Source organism: Anser brachyrhynchus (assembly GCF_964034855.1).
Source record: "Anser brachyrhynchus genome assembly, chromosome: 1".
Taxonomy (NCBI): domain Eukaryota; kingdom Metazoa; phylum Chordata; class Aves; order Anseriformes; family Anatidae; genus Anser; species Anser brachyrhynchus.
This window is the reverse complement of record NC_137694.1, coordinates 46,998,523-47,020,305: the sequence shown is the minus strand read 5'-3', so window position 1 is coordinate 47,020,305 and position 21,783 is coordinate 46,998,523. Positions and strand designations below refer to the sequence as shown.

At 36.5% G+C, this 21,783-nt stretch overlaps 1 protein-coding gene across 4 annotated transcripts in view; it reads left to right on the top strand.

The window, feature by feature from the left end:
- LOC308196777 (dynein axonemal heavy chain 12-like) overlaps positions 1-21,783 on the top strand; it is a 159,567-nt gene that overhangs the window by 38,248 nt on the left and 99,536 nt on the right. For 3 of the 4 annotated variants that reach the window (XR_013952392.1, XR_013952393.1, XM_080596343.1), the window contains one exon: positions 2,692-2,802. The gene's annotated coding sequence lies outside the window, so the exon portion shown is untranslated. Of the gene's footprint in view, positions 1-2,691; positions 2,803-4,665; positions 21,775-21,783 lie in introns of those variants that run through there. The other variant, XR_013952394.1, reaches the window with a different exon arrangement.

Here is a 21,783-nt window from a genome sequence, read left to right as displayed (position 1 = left end):
GGTTATGAGAATCCCTTTGAGACCATGGGGAATCCTGGAGCCTATGAACATATGTTTTTCCAGGCACACTCTGTTTAGTATTTGCTTTAGTTTCTAGTATTCCAAGCACAAATGACAATAGAAATAGCTCATCAATAATTTAAGAGTAAATGTACAATCTGACATAATATCTTTTGTTGAACCTTTTAATGCATATCCCATGAGGACTAGAGAAATTATTTCCTGCAGTTTGTATTACTGCTATATTCTGCTATAGGAATAATTTGTTGTTCATGTATGCCACAAATATTTAATGCAGTATCCAGTTAACACTAGCAGAATTGTTTCTCTTGGTAGCTCTCTTTTACGCAGTGTAAGTACCATTACATAGAGAAATGACATTTGCAATAACACACTGCAGAGGAATTCCCATGCCTCGTGGTTATGGGAAGGTAGGGGCTAAGTCCTCCACTCATGGTCCTGTGGGGATTAGGTGGGGAGATTTGGGTTAGCATTTTGAAGCTATAGGCTAATATAAAGATGTCCTGATTGTTTTATCCTGTCTGAATGTTGTATATATATTCCCTGTTTTCACTGTATAGTACTTTTTACTTGAGATATTCCATTATCTGACCGTGATTTTTAAACGCATAGTGGCGAAGCTTGCATTTCACCAGGGTGCCCTATATTCACCGGTTAACCTTTTGAGGCAGAACTGTATTCTCTAAACATTGATTTTTGAAATACTTAAACTGTCTGCAACTATAGGTTTGATTCCAAGAAAGGATAATTGGTTCTTTATAAAGCCACCATCGTACAGCATATAGCATGAACTCTGCTGGTGTTTTTCTATGGAAGTCATTCTCATAAACACATGATAATCTGGGATTCTTTCTGCTACGAAAACACATCACTTTTTTTTGTTTGTTTGTTTTTGATTTTTGGCTGTTTCTTTGTTGTAATGGTGACTTACTTTTGGCCAAACTCGGGTTTAGTCTTAGGCACAAAACTTACACCTACCTTCTTGTGTTAGCCATGTAACGAAGTTGCATTTCAGTGGCTAGTGAAATGACTTGTCTGTGCAGGGATTCTTAAACCCCTCTCAAATCCCTGAAAAGTTGCAATCTCATTTCAGAAACATTGCAAGCATTGATTAATGCAAGGCAAAGAAATGGATGCGTATCATCACATTAGATGATTTCACATCACTTGCTAAAACCCAACACCACAAATTCAGTAGGTTCAAAACTTCCCTTGGGTTTGCTCAGTCCCAGTCTGTGAGGTCCTTTGTGGCAAAAGCTCTTGTTTTACAAATGTGTAGGAAGCAATCGATGTGGGCACCTGCAAGTTTGTGAGTTCATATAGCTGTCCCCATTTGGGATCTGCTGCCAGTATGTGCTCAAAGATGAGGCATGCTGTCATCTCTCCATAGCGATCCCTCTTCTGACTCTTTTATTATTATTATTATTATTTTAATAGAGAAGTGTGTTAGCTTGGGAAAATGTGTTTTCTCAGCCTCAAGTTTTAGCAGGATAGTGGAGAGGACAGCTTGAGGAAGCAGCTGAAGTTGCCACAGATGTGGTTTCATATAATATTTGGGGTCATGTGTGCCTCAACATCTTCAGTTAGGAGGCATGCAGGAGCAACTTCCCTGAAAAGTGCCCTTACTGATTTTAGCTGACTGAACTATGTTTAATATCCTGGCAGTGATAACTGAGCATGGTATCTTCTGCAGTCAATGAACATGAGGAACTGCAGTTATGAGCTTTTTTTTCCTCCTCTGTAAATTGTTGGCTTTGGGTTTTGGAAGCCTCGGGTGGAGGAAAAGGAGAGAAATAACTGAGCCCCATTCTATAAATCAAAATATCCAGGAACAAGATCTAGACAGGAACTCAAGTGTATTTCTGAACACTACAATCAATACATTTAGGATTGATGATTTGGCACATCAGAAACCCATAGCTTCAGTGGCCTTAGCTATGGTAATTTCAATTGAAGATAATACGCTCTAGTAATTTTCTGACTAGATACATTACAATAGGTACGTACACAACTGCCTGATCTAGAAGAAACATATTAGAACTGCACCCTTTTATGCTCAAATAAAATGTTTATGGGAGATATGTCACATTTTGGAAGGTGCTAACAGGGATGCACATCATTTGGAAAAACAGAGCACCTCTGAGAATGGCAATTTTGCAATGCTGAGCTGAGAAACTGCTGCCCAAGCAATGTTTCAAGAGAACGGACACAAGGCAAAGAGATCCGCTGCAGATTGTTTTCAGAGAACAATAGCAGTTCGTTTCGTGCTTGGGTTTCCCGCCCCCACCCCCAACCCCCCTGCCCCCAATAACTGTGACATTTGATTAACTCTGAAGTTTTCTGTGGTGTCTCATGATAAGGTAAACTATTTGCATTCTGAAATGTGGAGCTCATTAAAGAAGTAATTTGGCTATAATGTGAAGAAAAGCTTAATTAATAATGAGCTTGAGAGGAAACTGCGTTCTCTCTGGAAAAAGAAAAATAATCAGTGGACTATCAAGTGAAAGCTTTGAGTTGAATCTAAGTGTATTTGGCAGGATGGCTGTTCTTGTGGGTTTATTTCTGTCATCTTAACACCGGGCTTGTCACAAAGCAGCTCCAACTGTGTCATTTCAAACTAGGATGTCACCCACAGTGTGGAAAAAAACTTTTATACTTTCTCTTCCTCAGGATTTGCTGACAGAGCCGCGAAGTTGCCAGAGATCCTCCCTGTGGCCAGCCTGCACCGATGCCCCGGGGGAGCCCCGCGCTGAGAGCCGCAGACCTGCGGGTGTGACGCAGGTGCGTGAGAAGCACAGGGAATGTGACTCCCTATTGATTTTACATTAATGTTTGACACTTAGAGTGGGGGTCATATTCTGGTGGCAATTACCCTCAAGACATGCACCATTGTGTGAAATAAATGTCAGCGCTTACCCTCTGTAGAGCCCGCGCTCTGCTGATGCACACAGTTGAAGATTCTGAAATTTTAAGCCGTCTCCACTTCTCTCCTGGCTGTATGTCCCAAAATAATTATTAAAAACATAATGTAATTATTAAAAACATAATGTAAAAACATAATGTATTAAAAACATAATGTAAAGGTTATTTTTCTGCTCCTTGTTGCTGTTCTTTAAAGTCTTAGGGCAAGAATAAATGTTCATGCTAACCAGCAAGGGTGAATGTTAGCCTGGTCTCTCCACTGTGCAGCACCTTGCTTTATATCCCTCAGCCTCTCTGATGACTTTTTTTCATGAAGGCCCAGTTTCAGATAGTAATTACAGGAGAGAGAACACTAATGTTTAGTATACATTAACTAGTTCTGATAAACCATGAGACAGCGATTGACAGAAGTCAGTCAAGTTCTGAAAAAATATGAGTCAGGTTTCCTGTTTGATACTGTAAACACACACACACACACACAACAATTCTAATATTTTTCTTGAGTTTTGGTTTCTAAGCTATTAGAACAGCACTCAGGTGCAAGATGAAGCTTTTATTTGTAATTTTATTGTCAGTGAAAAGTGCGTGCCTCATAGCTACAACTGAAATCCGCTATTCTTTTAGTCAAATAACGATGCACAAAAAGGGGAGGGAAAAAAAAAAAAAAGACATGCCCACTGTACTATGTCAGAGTATAAAGTTCACTGCTGTGGGAGCACTCTGAGATTTGCAGAGAAAAGCTATGTTTGTTTTCTTTTAGCCTACTGCTGAGAATGACAACTGCTTCGCTGTGGAGAATGCTGTCCACTGACACGTGGAGAGAAGCATCTCATTAACGTATTTTAATGCCAGAGAAATAATTTGATAATGTGAAATAATTTGATTGTCGCTATTCTGAACCTGAAGACTGGACTGGAAGAGTCCAGGGCATAAGCTCTCCACTGAGATCACCCAGAGTTACGGGAGCTGTGCACTCTGTGCCCATTGCTGGCACCTTCAGGGATGAGACCTTAATTCTCACTGGAACTTCTCTGGAGCTGTCAGTGGCCTTTAACTTCTTATAGATGAAAAACAAACTTATCTTACAGATAAAAACAAACAAACAACAAAACAAAACAAAAAAACTAATGTAAATGATCCAGGTTTTAGGAAAGGTACCACATTATTTTCATAAAAACAAGAAATTCCTTTTCTTTGGCTGGACAAATGATTATGTACTTCTCACTTTCAGTTTTCTCCGCGAGTTAAGGAAACATAAAAATGTATGTTGGGCTATGACGGTGTGTTACCTGTTTTAACATTAAACATTACTTAGTCCGGTTGTTCTAAAGTAACTAAGAAACATTAGAGATACCAAATTAGCTGCTTAGAATAGATGAACTCTTTTGAGACATTACAGAAAGAGTGACTTGTTTGCTTAAACTTAAATGAGAATTACTTCCTGGTGTCTTTCCCAAGTTTTGGACAGGTAATACATTCCAGGCTTAACATCAAAGCTTGTCAAATATCTCTTCTCATTAAATTCTTTTCAGTTACTGTACAATGATTTATGTAAGTGACTGTTGTTGCTAGTTTAATGATTACCTGCTTTTCTTGCTTTGTTTTCTTGCATAGGATCACAGGTTCACTAGCCAGCCACTTAAGTGATATCAATACTGGACTAGAAATGTTAGATTTTTATACTGGAATGTCTCCACAGTGTGAAAAAAAAAAGGGGGGGGGGGGGGGGAGGGAGAAGATTCTTCTTTCACCCTTGAAGAAATATAACACTGATTAGAAACCAGGTTATTAAGATTAAGATAGCAGAGAGCTATTGCTTGAAACTGTGCTAGCTTTTCATATTGTACTATATTGGAAAATGGTACCATGACACAATTCAAAAAAAAAAAAAAAAGAATTAAAATGACTTTTGACTGTATACCATTTTCAGTGTTCTTTGATTCACAAATACTTTTATTTCTTCCCTAGTAATCTGTCAAGTCTAGAAAAAAATATTTTAAATTCAGAGTAAGTTACTGCATATGTTTTTAACAGGGTATTATGCTAAAATTATTATTTCTTTCCTTACTGGCAAGATGTTTTCCAGGCATAAATGTAAATGTTATAGCAATCTAATTGAACAATATTTTTATATTACTTATGCCGTCAAGCACAGAAGGTATTTTTCAACAAGCTAGAAAATATATGTCAAGTTTCAGTTACATAGAAAGACTCTTACCCAATTTTTATTTTATAACATTCTCTTATTCAAGATATTTCTAAGAAAAATACGAGAAATATTTAACTTTTTTTTTTTTTTTTTCCCCACCAAGGAAAACAATAGTGAGAACAGCAGAAACTGTTTATCTGGTGCACTAAAAGCTTCTCTGTTCATAGGAGATGCAAGTACCATTTGTTACAGTGTGTCAGCAAAGTCCTTTTTTCATGTTGTGGATTATAGTTTGCTTACAGTTTCCAGTACAGAAAATTATTTTAAGGTACAGTTTAGGCAGTAAGCCTGCAATAGTTTATTATGTTGTGAATTTCCGTTGCTTGTTCCTATTGTGCAGGTAATGACTTTGGAGGCGGAGAGTAAAATGAAATTCCCCATTGAGTAGATAAATACCCGTTTATTACTGGTTCTCTGGGTGCCAAATTATAGACTAGTTGATAGTGAGAACCTCTATCAGATTTTAGCCTTTGACTCGAGATGAGTGAGGTAATCACATGACTCATATCACCTCCAAAGAAAAAGCACCTCTTCAGAAAAAGTGGTTGAAAGACTGTTGCTGCATTATTAATAAAAACAGAGGCAACACAGAATCCCTGATGCCTCAGGATGATGAGGTGAGACTTTGAATTGTCCCATAGGAAACAGCTTTATTTTATTTATTTTCTTCCAACAGGTTTTGCGTTTCCTTTGTTGCCAGAGGCAGCTGTAATGCTTTCAAGTATGGAGTACAAAATGCAAATAGCAACTCTACAGTTGATAAGTGGTTGGAAATGTTCAGTGCCACAGAATGGCAAACCTGCTTGGAATGTGTTATCTCATACATATATTTCTACTTTGTAATACATCTGCTTAGACTTCCTGGGTAGCTTTGACAAGTAAGGAACAATGTGCAGTGATGCTCATACTCTTCTAATGTCACAGCGCTGGCAATACGGTATGGCAAATACAGTACTTAGGGTGAGCATCTAAAGAGAATAGTACTGCTTCGGTGAAAAAAATCACTGTTGCTAATCAGTAACAATGAACTTTGAATTTATGAAGGAGATATATGTCAGAGGCTGATTATTTCTGTAATGATGGATGATATCATTGAGTGACATCATTAAAAATGAACAATTAGGAATCGTCTATGTTTAATGTGTAATATCACCATTTGTATTTTGACAATTTGGAATCTGTGCTCTAGCACCTCTGCCCTGGGAACAATGACTATCAAGTTTGGTTGGTAATGTTTAACGAGAGCCAGGGGACCGATGACACCTAACCCATGTGAAGTAGGAGGAACAGGGGAATCCCTCTGATCTAGTACAGCCTTAAAGCTTACAACTCACTGTCGCTCTTTCAAAAGTGACTGCTTATTTTCATATACCTTGTTGTATACCTACCCTTGTTTTCATGCTGTGTTGGGACCCAGTGAGGTTAGAAACTGACCTGAAACAGCTTCTTTACCCTAAACTTTTTATGATGGTACATCTAAATTTACTCTGCTTAGGGCATAAGATAATAAAGCTTTAATATACTTTTCACCAGTAAGTTTCCATAAGACTTCTTCCCCAAAAAGGGTGTTAAGAGGACAGTCAAACAAGATTTGGATTTGACTTGTGAAAATGCAGCCTATGTATGTAATCCTATTTAAACCCCAGTATTTGTATTATTGGGCAGTATTCTTTGTGCATATGTTTTAAATGAAATCTTTTTCTTATCATTTGAAACAAAATTTGCATATTGTCATTGGGGATACTGTCATGGAGCCTCAGAAATTCACGGCTTCAGTTCCAGTTTTATTTAAACAGGATTTGATGAGATTAATTAAAATGGGGGTTGCAAAATGCCCTTCTATTTTTCTGCATGTAGGAACATAAAGTCAGTCACTTTTATTCTGAGTCTTTGTGGCATTACATCATGTCCCACATCAATTAAAAATTTGTTCTCTAGGGAAGGTGTTATTTACAGTAAAATCCTATGGTATTCAAAGTAATATAAAGTGTCTGGTCACAGCTGATTAAGACGTTTCTAGAACAGATAGTAAAGTTCATCGGAGCATTAAGGAGGGTATTCTTGTTATCTTGTATCTACAGTCTAGACACTTGAATAATCAGCAGAGCCATTAGAATGTCTGCCTGTAGGAATACTGGTATTGGTGTGAGAAAACAGAAATTTTTCTTGCTCATCATGGCCTGTCTTCCCCATTTGTCTTTGTATCTGACTTTCTTGTTTAGATATTAATTTGTCCTACTTGTAGTTTTTCAATTTCTTCATTTTATTTTGATCCAACAGCTGGAACGGAAAAATAATACTGGAGTTGCATTGATGTATTTTCATTGACTGCTAGCAGAATTAAACTGACTGACGTTTTTCAATCTTAATTCATTTTATTTACAGCATTGGAGAATAGAAAAGCACTTTTTTTTTTTTTTAAGTAGAAATCAAACCATTGTCTTTCACAAATGCTTATTCCAGCATGCTCTTAGATTTGGAAAGATCAATGCAAAGTCTATCAATGTCTTCTAATTAGGAAAAAATTTAATTGTGAGCTTGGACTTCAAATAGAGCAGTGGTCTTTCTGAGTATTAAAACAGTGGCATATGTGGCTCCTGCTTCTCTTAAGTCTCTTATTTAAAAAGCACAATTAAAAGTGTATTTTTGCTGCTGCTGTTAAAACACATTTGTTCTATGGCAATTTTGGAGGGGGAATTTGCTCTGAGTCCAACAGGATGGGGCTGAAGTGCTACACATGAGAGAGAATATATTCTAGTGGGTTTTTAATAGATTTAGAAAAAACACTGTTTGTCTTACAGAAACAAGTAAAGGGCCTCCTGTGACACATAAGATTTTGTAAGCACACTGAACTGGCAATCAGCTAATCTCCAGTGTCAGAATGATATCAGTAATTGGATCCCCTATGAAGCAGCAGGAGTCAGTGGTGGGTGGATTGTGTATGTGCAGTGCAGTGCAGGCAGCTGAGTTCTCTGTGCTCAGCTGTGAGGTTGTGGGAGCACAATTGCCACAGTACCAGGAGATTTGAGGCAGGTTTTTAATTACTGCTTTATTGAATTATTTGGTATTATTTCTTGCAAGTGCGCAATGAAGCACCACGTGAGAATACTAATTTCTACTCCGTTAATCATGGGCGGTAGCACTTCCGTTGCATGCTTGTAACCTGCTTGTGTGTTTTAGTTTTATATTAATCATGAGAGATGCTATTCTTACATTTCTGTAGACAACTTAGGTAAATTTTTGAGTCAGAAATAATATTTTTATCATGCTTGTGATATTATGATTGAAAGTCACAGGAGAGATTTCAGCTTTACTGGGTAGCACCATGGGAATGCCTTGTTGTTTGAGAACAAAAACAACCCAAAATGTAGAAGGCTGAAGTATGAAAGGGCTTTATTTTCTGTTCTGTTTGTAATACGTATGCCTGTTTTGACTCAATTAAATATCAAAAGTCCCTGTTCTTCTGTGAGCATTTTCACCAAGAGCAATAACTCCTACAAGACAGATGTCCCGATATTTTTGAAAGAGTGGTTTAGATATGTATATGTATGTTTTTTTCATCTATTTGATGTTTAAATTAATTTTAGACACAGACATGGATGTAAGGGATGTAAGATGCTCTTTCTCTTTTAACTGCCTCAGTCCATGCTCCTGTGAAGAAGTATAGCATGTTTTTCAAGTCATTTTGGGGCCATAACAGGCCAACTTCTAAAATCACTAAAGTGCCAAATAAAGCCAAGCCTTTGAAACCGTATAAAAATGGTTACTATCATCTGATGTATTTACAATCCGTGAATTGAACAACAGCTTTTGAAATTGATTTTCTTCCAGCTTAGACATAATTTCCCCTCCCCCACCACCTGCAACTGTTTCTGGCACTTGAATGAGTCAAAACACTCAGAATACATTTTCCCATCTTATGCTAAATCTGAAAGACCTCATAGTAAGTCCCTATTGGAATGATCTCCCTTGAGTTGAATTTAAAAATGGAGAATGCCCCTGTGGGGAACAGGGAATATACATCTAAGGGAATACACAGAGGGAGCATTTTAAGTAGAGTTTTATTTAAAATAGATGTTTGTGTGTTCTACATTTAAACTCTATTTTAGTAACTTATAAAATCAGCTTAGTTTCAGTGTTTGTCCTCCAGCTTCAGGATCGCTTTATTTGTTGCTTTGCAGACCAGCACTAGGCAAACAGGGGCAGAACAGTGTTGTGCCTTCTCAGTTGTGTGCTGCAAATACGTGCACTGTAACAGCAGTAAGCTCTTACTGCATGCAGTTAAAGCAAGATTAAAAGTGGTTTTACAAAGAGATCAAGGAAGGTTGGTCAAAGCCCAGTACATTTTAGTAACTTTTGAGAAAAAGGCAACTTTTGATCTGACTTGGCATAGAGAAAGAAGGAGTTTCTTCAAGACATGATCACAAGGAGAAATCACCAACTGTTCTAGCAGTTCTCAACTCCATATTTTTTTTCTGTCAATTTTTTAAAGTATATATTTTTCTCTTTCAAACTGACTATTAATTGCTTTCTCTTACATGATATTGCAGAACTGTTTCATATAATTTAGTTATTTAAGTGAAAGTATTTACTTCTGGTGAACTCAAAACTGTTTTGTCTTTTCTGCTCCCTGTAAGCTAAACAGAAAAAAGAAATAATTAGCCGTACTGGTCTAATTTTCTTATCTGCCTAGCAAATGCTACACACAGACATAAAGTCTCCTCTGTTAGACATCTTATATATCTGAGTATGTCTTTAGCTTACCTTTTCTGGGATGCTCTCCCAAGAGCATAGGTTCAGATTTTGTTTGTTTGTTTATTCTTCCTTTTCCAAACTCTGCTTTTGTAGACAGTTAAGTGGTTTTTTAAAAAAACTTGTTTTAATTGTTTCCTGACCACCATTTCTTGCCTTGATTTCCCTAGTCTCATTTTTCATTCTTTGTCTCCCCTACTTAGAGCAAGTTTTCTATGAGAAGGGGTTTGTGCTATAGACACTTTTCACATTAACTGAGTACTGCTTTTCCAGCTTATTTTTGTAGATAGTGTGAAGTGATAACATCACTGTATAAGAAAGTTGGACAAATACATCAGTGCTCTTCTTGGCATCAATATTAGTCCTTTTCCAAATACCCTGTTTTCTTGGTTCTCTTTTTTATAGTCCATGCAATCCTAGTATCACAGTTTCAGGGTCTTAAGCAGATCCCAATTTGATGGCGAGAGCCTCTCTTTTGATAAGATTTTTTCAACAAAGTTATAAAAAGGTATCCTTCCCTTTATTTTCTTTACGTAAAAAAATTCTATTAAGGATTTGCTTTGCCCAAATAGACATTTTTGCACCTGCTGTTTCTGTGGCTCGGTGTTCGGAGAGACAGCTCCTTGGTTCTTGATGCTGGGTTGCTCTGACAGGCTGCCTTGACTAATTGGTCTCTGCCATTTTCTTGATCTTTATCTCCTTCTGTTCTTTCCCATTTTGAGCAAAGCCTCACTGACAACAGCACACAGGAAGGCGCGCTCCTTGAGCTTTCAATGACTACCTCATCTCTCACCCAGTTCTATTATTAACAAAACAATAGCAAAATTCCTTATGTGGGCTTCTTGCAGGTAGTGAGGACCCAAACTGTGAATTAAATGTCTCTTGCCTACATTGCAGCTAAGAAAGAAACAGCTGAGTGATGTTTCTGAGGTGGTTTTTAAGAAAAACGAGGAGACTATTCAATTGTGGATGTTACGTTTAGGTTTCTTTAAAAAGAAAAAAATATGTTGTAGAATAGTTTAATTTCACATTTAGTAGGGTAATACTGTTAAGAACTGACTCTCAAGGTAGGTATAATGTAATTACAATACTACATTCTCACACACAATATGTAACTTTTAGCATCCTTCTAGTCCTCAAAATGAGTCCATACAAAAATGGATAGCATTACCAATGTTTAGGAAAAGGAAGGAAATTAATGCTGTAAGTTAATCCTGTATTTATTTGCTTCACTAGAATTTTAATTCAGTTTGAAAATTATAGAGAAGCTTTCTATTCATGGTGTTTTGTGACATTATTTTAAAAAGTGAATTGGATGCCACTGTAGAGCAGAAGAACCAACTTTTTAATGTGTAATTCAAGTCAGGAATTTTCAACAGATACAGAGGCACAGATTTGATGTCTTCAGACTTAAAGTTTCACTTTTGAAAGGGATACTGAGCAAAAAGCAGGAATTTACAAAGTAGCTAAGCTGTCTTGATACTGCCACTTAGAAAGGTCCTGTAAGAATAATATGATTGTGTTTAAAATGTTTTGACATTCCTGATTATCAAGAAACAAATACCAATTTGACTCTTTTCCCATGTTTTCTTTTTTTCTTATAACGGACACGTTGTCCAAAGTTAAAGCTTTTGGGGCATCTTATATGTATTTCCTTGTTTATCCTGCTTGAGGTTCTTCATTTGCAACACTTTTATTCTAAATGTCATTAAGGCAATGGCTCTTGAGTAACTGCTGGTCTATTTAAAATGTGTATGTATTCATATTTCTGATATAAATTCTTAGCCTTGATTCCACTTCAAAGTATTTTAACAGTGAGTGGGCTTACAATTAGGTAGTTCTGCTGTATTGCTGATGATCTTTGCAATATTCAGGATGATTCTGTTGATAATGTACTAAAGTTAATTCTTAATGAACTATAGCTTTCAATCTTATGTTAACTCAGAGTTACACAAATGTAACATTCACATCTAGAGCAGCTTTGAATTAAGCTGGATTTGATGTTGTTTTGTGCTGTTAGAGTAGCATGGTCATCCAACTACAGTTCAAACTATCCGTGGGCTGCTACAAGATATTCTGCAGTTGATTTCTTGGAGGATTTGCTTTGTAAAATCAGTATTGATGTTTCTGGATGTTAAGGATTTCCCTTGTACATCAGCTTCTTCGGTGTCCGCAGTATGTAGTCAAATCAATGCAGCTGCACGATGTGTCAAACACCAGTTACCATGGCAGATGACTACCAAAGTCATTGGCCTTCAGGCTAAGTACAGATCTAGCTGTAATTTTTGACTCTCAAGTTCATTTACTTTACTTTTCATGAGTCCTATGTACTCATGGAAATCAACATAATAGCTTCAATGGAACCCGTCAATAGAGAAAGTGTAATAATTGTTTCATTTACTTTTTTTTTGACCTTACTTTAGGGGTGTGTGCATGTGTATATACACACATATTTATATATATGTATATAACTTGTACTGCCAAGGTATATAAAGTTCTTTGATAACATTGTTGAATTGCAACTTAGTATTTTCAAATGTAAATGTGCAGGAGATTTCGGGTAAACAATATGAAAAGTTTAAACAATTGAATTTTACTTATGATCACTCAGGATTAAAAATACAAAGTGTTAAATTCATTAACCATTAAAAATATATATATATACTAGTCTATACCTGTATAAAACTACTTGTGTAAAGAACACAAATCTGAAATTCAAGGATACAGTATATTTTTCATACTTCTCAGTAGACTAAATAGCATATAGTAACTTATATTGAAGTACAGCACCAAAACCAACTTCAACATCTGCAAATACGTAAAGCAAAATTTTGTCAAAGAAGTTCACTAAGTTGTGGCATTATCTGGTATTCAGGTGTATAAGAAGAGAGTTAAGATCTGAAATGCCTTTCCTAAGAAATGATGTGACAAAATGCAAGAGACTATCTTTTATGGCCTATGCAGTACTTGTGCTTGCTCAACATCCGTAACTATCCAGATAACAACGTGATGATGTTTTCTTCTCGTTGTTTTGTTTACTTTTGAAACTAAAGATAGCTTCTGTTATTAGTAATTAGTATTAGAAATGTTATTAGTAAGGAATGCTAGAGGCTTAGAGGAGATCTGGTAGAGGCAAAACATCCTTAGAAATACAAAGGAAAATGCAAAAGTAAGATCTACGTGTTCACTTTGTCACTGCTACAGTAAGGAGCAAATCACCATTTGGTGTTTCCAGGCCAGGCACCAAGAAATTGATAACCTAATTGTTGTCCCAGCTGGAAATGAGTAAACCATTCACTTTATACTTTCATGACTGCTAGTTTGCTACTTCTTGATGCATTCAACATCATTTTTTTCTGCTGCACCATACATCATGTCAGTATTCATTATGTCACATTCTCTACAAAGACATTAAATTATTATTATTTTTCTTAGATTTAGCATTTTTTTCTTTGGCTCTTATTTTCCAGCTTGGTACCTCTGCTGTGACATTTGAAGCAGGTGCATCAAGTCTTAGTCTTGTAGCTGTACAGATCAGGCTATAATGTTGGATATAAAAAGGCTGCCCCATTCCTTCTTTCTCTAGTAAGAGTGAAGAGTTTATGTGCTACCCATCACACTGGAAGTTGTGACAGCCACCTATGGGAACTGGAGACAAAGTGGGGAGCTCCAAGAGGACCAGTGGCCATCTCTTTTACCCTTTCACAGTCTGTGCTCTGAGAGGAACTGATACCAGCAGATCCCTGTGGGTAGGCAAAAGGGGAGGTAGCAGACGGACTCACTGAAATTTGTCCCTTCTGCTTAGTGGTGGTGGTGGTGGTGGTGGTGGTGGTCTCTTTCTGCTGGTCCATGGAGGTTGGCCCTTTCCTTGACATGCCTTTGAGCAGAGGCACAGATCGGGAGAAAAAAGGAGGTCTGAGTTCACAGAAAATATGTTTTTAAGTCTACAGCTAAAGACAAGAAGAGAAGCTTAGGGAGGAGATGGGAGAGTTGCGCAGCCTATTTTAACTTTCTGCATTTTCAGTGAGGGTGTTTTCCTCAAGAATCTAACTGAGTCAAATCTGGTGTGCAACGTGCAGCAGAGACAACTTTCAGGACCCCTTGACTTCAAATCCCATAACTGAGTAGGCTTAACTTAAATGAGAAGAGGTGTTAGCACACTTTGTGAGTGGAAGTAAAGCACACTTAGGACAATTTATTCTTCACTAGAGCTTGTCACTTCCACCTTTTATTGTTCATAGCTGTGGCTATGTGTGACCACCTTTGCTGTTACTCTGCATTCAGCTTCGAGGTAATGCCCCCTGCAAAAAATGGGAGTAGAAATGGGCACTGAGGTAAGCATTTCAAAGATTTTTCTCAAAATTTGAGTATCTAAGTATTTAAAGGGCATGTTATGCAAATTATCTGTCATAGTTGCTCTTGGAATTGAAGACGAGATTTTTAAGAAGGAATTAGAAGATTGCTCGTATTGGTTATGGATTTTATTTAATACTGTATGAAATCTTGTCTGTTGATCAATTAGATTTATTTGCAAATATGAAGGGAGATGTTTCAGGGTAAAATCTATATGGTATAAAGCCTTTCATTAAATTACAGATATCAAAATCCAAACTTGTCTAGTAGTATCAAGTAGTTGCTCACTAAACAGTTAATATCTGGTCAATAGCAAAATAATAAATCAAGATGGTATCTACTTCTTCATATTTTGAATAACTATTTTTCATCTGAAGTCAAGCAAAACATATTAGTGATGCTAAAGGTTGTTGTAGTTGAAAAGAGAATGAAGCTGGTGGTCATCCTTTATTTAATGGTCATTTATGGTAAATGAGGCCAGATATTAAATGGAAAATCCTTTATTATGGCTGTATTTTAGTTCTTTAACCTTTCTTCCTGTACTGTTTATGCCAGAGTACACTTCTTATTAACTTAAATGGGTGTAGAATCATGCCCTTACATCATAATTTCATTGAGTCTTATTGGAAAAAAATGTTAATGTAGACCCTTAAAGTGTTTAATATTTTGAAGAAAACAGACTGTGTTAAGATTGTGTTTAGAAACTGAGGAAGAAAACTTTAAACCAGATCATAATTTCTGCAGATGGTATTTGCATAGAAACATTTTTGGTATTTGCTGGAAACATTTTCGTGCTTTAGTTGTCACTTGATGACTGGGGAGAAGAGTAAAGAAAGAATGCTTTCTTTTGCCACTGCTGTTACTCATTGGTCTGTTCTGTGAGATTTCTGGCCGGTCACATGGAAATGACTGAAGAATATCTATGAAATTGAGAACAATCATCTAAAAATTTACAGCGTTCAGTAAAAGCTCATCTCATTTTAATATATGCTGTGGGTTAAAATTTATTTCCCTTTGTCAGTAAGCTAATACAAACGAGTTTAATTGGGAAATACCTTTTACCCCTACCCTCAGTGGGACTGTGCTTTCAAACCTATTCAATTTCCTCATCAGTCTTCTACAAATTATCTCTGAAAGCCCAAGGAAAAATCAATGGAATATTTCCCTCAGGTCCACCATACTGATTACAGAAATATCCATACTTAATACTGAGTTTATTCTTATATCTTCCTAACTGATCATGAAACAGATCCAGTGTATACATTCATATGGAGACAGTGTTTGCAAGTATTTCCAGTGCTGGTAATTTGCAGAGTCACATTTCCACCAAATTGTGCTTTGCACTTCTGGCTTAAATACACATGCAATTTCCAAGACATAGCATGTGTATTCATCTTCTCACCACATGTGCAAATTTGACACATCAGACCTGACAGTGTACATCAGACTTTTCTATTTTGAACTAGCCCTACTAACATTCTGTCATCTTTTGTAGTAACTCTTTAACTCTCCTAGGGTTAATTACAAATGTTTGCACTCATACAAGGCATAAATACAGATGGTGACAGTGTCATTCCCACCAGCTGCATGGTCCTATAGTGTACAATAGCAGCTGGAAGTTGGTGGTGGGAAAAAAAGAAATATAGTCAGCTTTTTGGGGACCCCTCTGTTAGTGTTGCCAAATTCCTATGGAGTTTGACATCTTTTTTTTTTTTTTCCTATTTCCTTTTATTTTTTCTTTTAAGAATGCAAAACTTTTACATAGTATTGCTGTTTCCCTTCTACTAGGCTTGCAAAATTAAATTGTCAGTGATGATGTTTTGATAGAAGTTTATTTTCCTTTTACTTAGTATATGAAACAGCCTAAATTTTTCAGGCTGGAATTCAAATTCTCTTACAAACAAGGAGAAAATTAGATTAAATTCCCTGTTTCTGGAGAACCTCAGTAATGTCAGCAATTCTCTACTTTTTACAATGAATTTCTGATGGCCAAGTGGTTCATTGTTAGCACCATTGCCATCAGGAATGAACACAGTAGTGGCAGGATAGAGTTCTAGTTTACACAGATATTTTTAAATCCATGATAGAATGATGAAGGCAGTAGGAGATGTAGATTTTCCTCAATGTCCACCTTGTTATAGACTTCTGTTGCTTGGTCTTATTTCAGTTTTGTAAGTGACTAGAGGCAAGGAGGTGTCAAATTGTGTCCCTTCTGTTCTCCTGTGTTTGAACATGGGTGTTGGACTATTTAGAAGCTATGTAAAATTATTGGCATCTTTAGCAGCCCTAAATTTTTCCTGAGAATGCTCTTTTGCACATGATGAAAAAAAATGTTCCTCTTTTCCTAACAACACTTGTATGCCAGGCTCATTTGCTCAGTCTGTGGAATTAGAGCATGGATGTGTTTCACCCTGAGCAATTGACTGGTTACCTTTTGAGGCATTTAGAGATGTGTTTTCTTTGCTGCTCTGTGATCTGGTGGGTACCTTAGGTTTTAAAATTCATGCTGTTTCAGCTTGCTAGGAGCCTCAGGCAGGTCACTGAAAAGGGTGCCCCATTTATGTCCAACACGGAATCAGGGGACTTTTTTAGGAATAATGGAGTTAAGAAAGGAGGCAGACAGCCTTTTCTTCAAGCCTCATTAACCCTTGCATGATGGAAGAGCAATGTGGTGATGGTGATAATGTTAGGGCTGGGATTAGCTGTTGTTCTCTTTAGATCTCTGAAAGAATTCCATGAAGTAGAACTGAGGGTCTCTCCACAGTGAGGAAAGCCAAAAGTAGTCCATCCTAAAATACAAGTTACAAGGAGTGGATTACCTGACCTTGGTGACTTACTGCCAAGACATTTTCAGGTGCACCTAGCAAAGTTGTAGCCTTGCAGCAAAAGTCCGCAACTGTTACACTGCATTTCTTGCTGCTGTGGCCAGTGAAATGTGTCTGGGGTCAGTGGTGCCCACGTTCTCCTGGAGGATGGATAACTGCAACTTGCATGTTGGGTGCTGGGTTTGTTGAGCCCTGCAACTTTAAAGCCTTGTTTATTAAACCAACCATACAAGGGAATTAAAAAGATTATAGGCTTATCATAGAGCAAGTGAAAGACAGAAAATGCGTAATTGGGAGGAGGAGTGTTTTGACAGCTTCTGCAGATGGCAGTAGACAGAAGGGAGGATTGCATTCCTAACATGTAACTTTTTATTAACAAGCTTCAAACAATACTAGCAGTTCTTTCGAGGATATTGTATTTGTCATGAAAAGTATGACTGGATTTATTTATTTTTTGTAGATATTGGTTGTGACAGCTAAACCGTTTTTTTCATTATCCAGAACACATTCTTAACAATGCCACTGTGCAGATTATGTACTAATTTTTGAAGCAAATCTCTGATTTGTTTTTATAATGATGTGTTCTCCAGAATGATCTGGAGTTCAGTATTACCTCAGAGACTTTGCACTATTTTGTCACATAGCACTCAAAAGTATTTTCATATTCAGCATCCTCTCTGGAGCAATATATTTAAATGGAAGATTATTTCAGAAAACTTATTTTTTTCAGAAACATATATAAATATAAAAAGAATACAGTGAAGAGTTTCTCTTTGTACATGCTTTTGGCTTTTGTCTTAAAAAAAAAAAAAAAAAAGGGATTTCCTTAGGGATTTGCTTGTCTAAATCTATTTTCTTTCTAGCATGTGAAATGACAGGCTATACAAAATGCCCAAATATTAATTTTTGTGGCATGGCTGTATATTCATCTGTCAACCTTCAGTGAATTTTCTGGTTTTCTATTAGCCTGTCCCAAACTGCTGGCAAGCTAAATTTCTCTAACAGGCGTCAATTCAGTGCATTAAATGCCTGTTCTGCCCTGCAAGACATATTGATTATTTTTTTTCTCAGCGAAGTGACAAATACCATTTTCATGACAATAATAGAGATTGATTACAATTTTATGGAACAGAGAAGGAGCCGATATTGCTGAGAGAACCATAGGGCTTATAAAAAATTGAAAAAAAAAATCGTTTGAATTAATAAAGAAATTAATGAATTCATCTGTTGCTGATGAAGCTGAAGCATTTTTGATATAATGAAAACTACAGTCAATGCATGATCATTGCTGAAGTGAGGCAAGCTTAAATGTATTTATAGCATCTGGTGTCTGAAATAATTTGGAGAAATGCTTGTAATCCATTTTGAAGAGTTCAGACTAAAAAACTTTAAGATCTATTTTTCTATGGATTTAGGTATACATGATTATGTACTATTGAATACTGCAGTGCTATCTTGATCAGTGGAAGCTGAATATGAAAAGCGGAGGAAATATTGTCAGGTTTTGTGTACAGGTATTTATTTTAAACCTAAAAGAAAATAAATTTCTTTAGGGCTTTTTTGTTCATTTTCATTTGCATCTCATGTCGTTATCTCCTTTGCTAAAGGTACAAACTGTAGGTCAAGTTTGAACAAACCTTGTTCAAGAGAACAAGGGCAAACCTTGTTCTCTTTGTGTACCACCTTATCCGCTATTTAAATGAAGCTGAACAGATAGACAAAGTAAGGTTTCAAGATGAGACTGAATATTTGAATTTGACACAGAGTTAGATTATTCATGACATTGCATCAAAGCAAGTTGTAAAAGCAGAATTCATGCTGAGTATAATAGCATTTACAATTTGTATGTGTTCTTATATATTATCTTATCTTAAAACAAAACCTGTGTATGGAAATTTTTCCACATAGACAGGGTTTTGAGTATGCGATGTGACTGTAAAACTCACTTCTCTTATTCAATGTGACTGCCTTGTATCAATTTTAATACTTTTTTTTTCAACTTCAGAAAATATACTTAGCTGATTGATATACAATTGAAAAACTACAGTTAGAGTACGATGGATATGAGACTTTCAGACAAACTGGAAGGTAGGATGGAAGAAAAAAGATTACACTGATAGCTATAGTTTCTGAAATGGCACTAGAGTCTGCATATAGTTTATTCTCTGATCTTCTGCTTCAAGAAATATGAAGAACAATATTTTAAGTCTAGGAAATTGAATCCAGTGAAATAAGTTTACAAAGACAAGCCTGAGGGATATGCAAAACTGGTCAGTTGTATGTATGTATGTATGCACACACACACGACTTGTCAGAGTGACTTGGAAATTATTAGTCCTGTCCCCTGAAAAAAGCAAGTTATAATTAATCACAGTTCTTACTTTCTGTCAAGGCAGAACAAAGTCGGGTTTGAAGCCAAATGCAAAGAAGGAAATTTTTGGAGTTAGGTGCAATTCATGGTTTATTTATTTATTTATTTATTTAGGTTAGGCTTACATAAAAGTAAGTTCAGATGATTGTTTTTCCTTAAAATTCTATTTTTAACCATAAAGCTTAAAAGGAATTTTTGTTGCTTCTTTCACTTGAAAGAATCAGATAATACATTGTTTCCCTTCTGCCAAATCTATACACATTCCTGTTGGAAAATCTGGTTATTGTAGAACAATAGATAACAAGAGCTGATGGATTAGTAGTCAAATTAAAAATGAAACAAATAAGCTCAACAAATATTTTAATCATTAAGCTCTATGCTTTTGCATAGAGCTTAATGATTAAAATAGCAATAGAGCCTATTTCACTTATCATCAGCTTTCAAATTCTTACTGCTGTAAAATTATCTACTGCATACTTTCAGTGCAGAAGTTACTTCATGAGTATATCTAAAGCTGTCGAGCAATATGTAAAGGCAGAGAAAGCAAAATAATGTCTTCATTATAAAAAGGGATGGCTGCGGCCTTTTAAATGACAGCTGTAGTACCAAAACAGCTGAGGAAACAGTTTGAATTTTTTTGAGGTGGCAGCTCTCTCTCGGGAGAAATGGCTTTGGAATGTCTCTATGGGAATGGTTGCAATTTGGTCTTAAGATAGTGTGATTTTCACAAACGTGGTAAAATTTTAGTAATAGTATTTCTACCAAGTTATTTGGAAGAGAAAGTTGGCTGCATCTCTGCTTACGTATCTTATGTGATTTTTGCAGGATGTGCACCTGGGATCTGCAGGAGTCCTGGTGTCATTCACTGTTGGTTGTAAAATGTAAAATGATGGGCTTCCTCTTTCCTGATTTGCGGTGTGCTAGCAAGCATGTTTATGCACCGAGAAGTCAGGCAGTTGGTATTGTTAAAGATTTAGGCACCGTCTTAGTTTTCCGTATGTTTTCCTCTTCTTGAAAAGAGAGCCCAAGGTGGATTGAGAAAAGCTGCAGTCGACCTTGCTTGGAGCTGAAGAGAATCCAGTGAGACCTTAGAGCAGCCATAGGGCTGCAAGAGCTTATCTGCTCTGCCATTAGCGTCAACTTTGGTCCATGTGCAGGTGGAACCATATCCCCATGATGCTTTGGCCATTTGTCTGTTAGGACCCAGATTAGTTTTATACAGAAGCAGCTGTGAAGTCTTGCTGCAGCACTCTCCAAAGGAGCTGCAGTGGTGGCCATATCTCACTGTCCTCCTGCATACCTCAACCTTGCTCCTTAAACTGTGGTGAACTCCATGCAGTACTGAGTGGCTTTCCACAGTGTGCCTTGGCATGAGTTAGGCTGTGTCCCTTATGCAAATATCTGGAAATGTTTAATATCTTTAGTGACATATTTCATTACTGTTTCTGGTTAGTACTGTACAAAATTCTGCAACATAACTCCAGAGTTGTTCCATTAGCAATCAGTGTGTTCTTAACAGTGTTGTGCTCCTACACCATTTTGTGAAGCAGTAAAGTTCAGCGGCCAGAAAATGGCGTCAGCAGACAAAATGTGCTCTGTGACTTTTTTTTACAGAACAGAAAATTAGCTTGATTTGTTTATAGAAAAGTAATTCTCTTTGACTGCTCAGGGCTAGGCAAATGTGTTGAAAAGTTATTTTAAATATTATCCACAGCTTGAACATATGCAATCAGGAAGTAATATATTACCGATGAAACAACACATAAAATTTCTCATAGGAATACTTGCTGAATTTGGTTTTAATGTTCTCAGTTTGGGTTAGTATGCTGAAAGCAACACTGTAGAAATTTGGCTTAAAATTGTGCTATGCAAATTCATTTTTGCAAATAATTTTGGAAACGTAATGAGAGATTTGAAAACTTTTTTTCTTATTTTAAATTCTACTTTGAAATATAAATTCATTTTAAATCATTAATCATATATATAATGCTGGTGTGTGATTGATGATTTTAATTATTGCATTTGATACTTTTAAATATTCTATTTTTGTAATGAAATTAAGAATTTAGTGGGATGAGGAAGGGTGGGATGAAGCCCTACATTCATGCAGTAGGTGAAGGACTCTTAAATCAGTCTCTGGAGTTATTTAACTGTTACCAATTACTCCTGCATTGTAAACAATCAAAGTGCTTGTATCTGCAGGCAGTAGATAACCTGCAAATCAAATATATCAGCTCTGCCCAGATCCTTGAAGAGATTGTCCTGTCAACTAAAACAAGAATAAAAGATGTGATTGTAAATAACATTCGTGGGACAAACAGGTTAGTAAC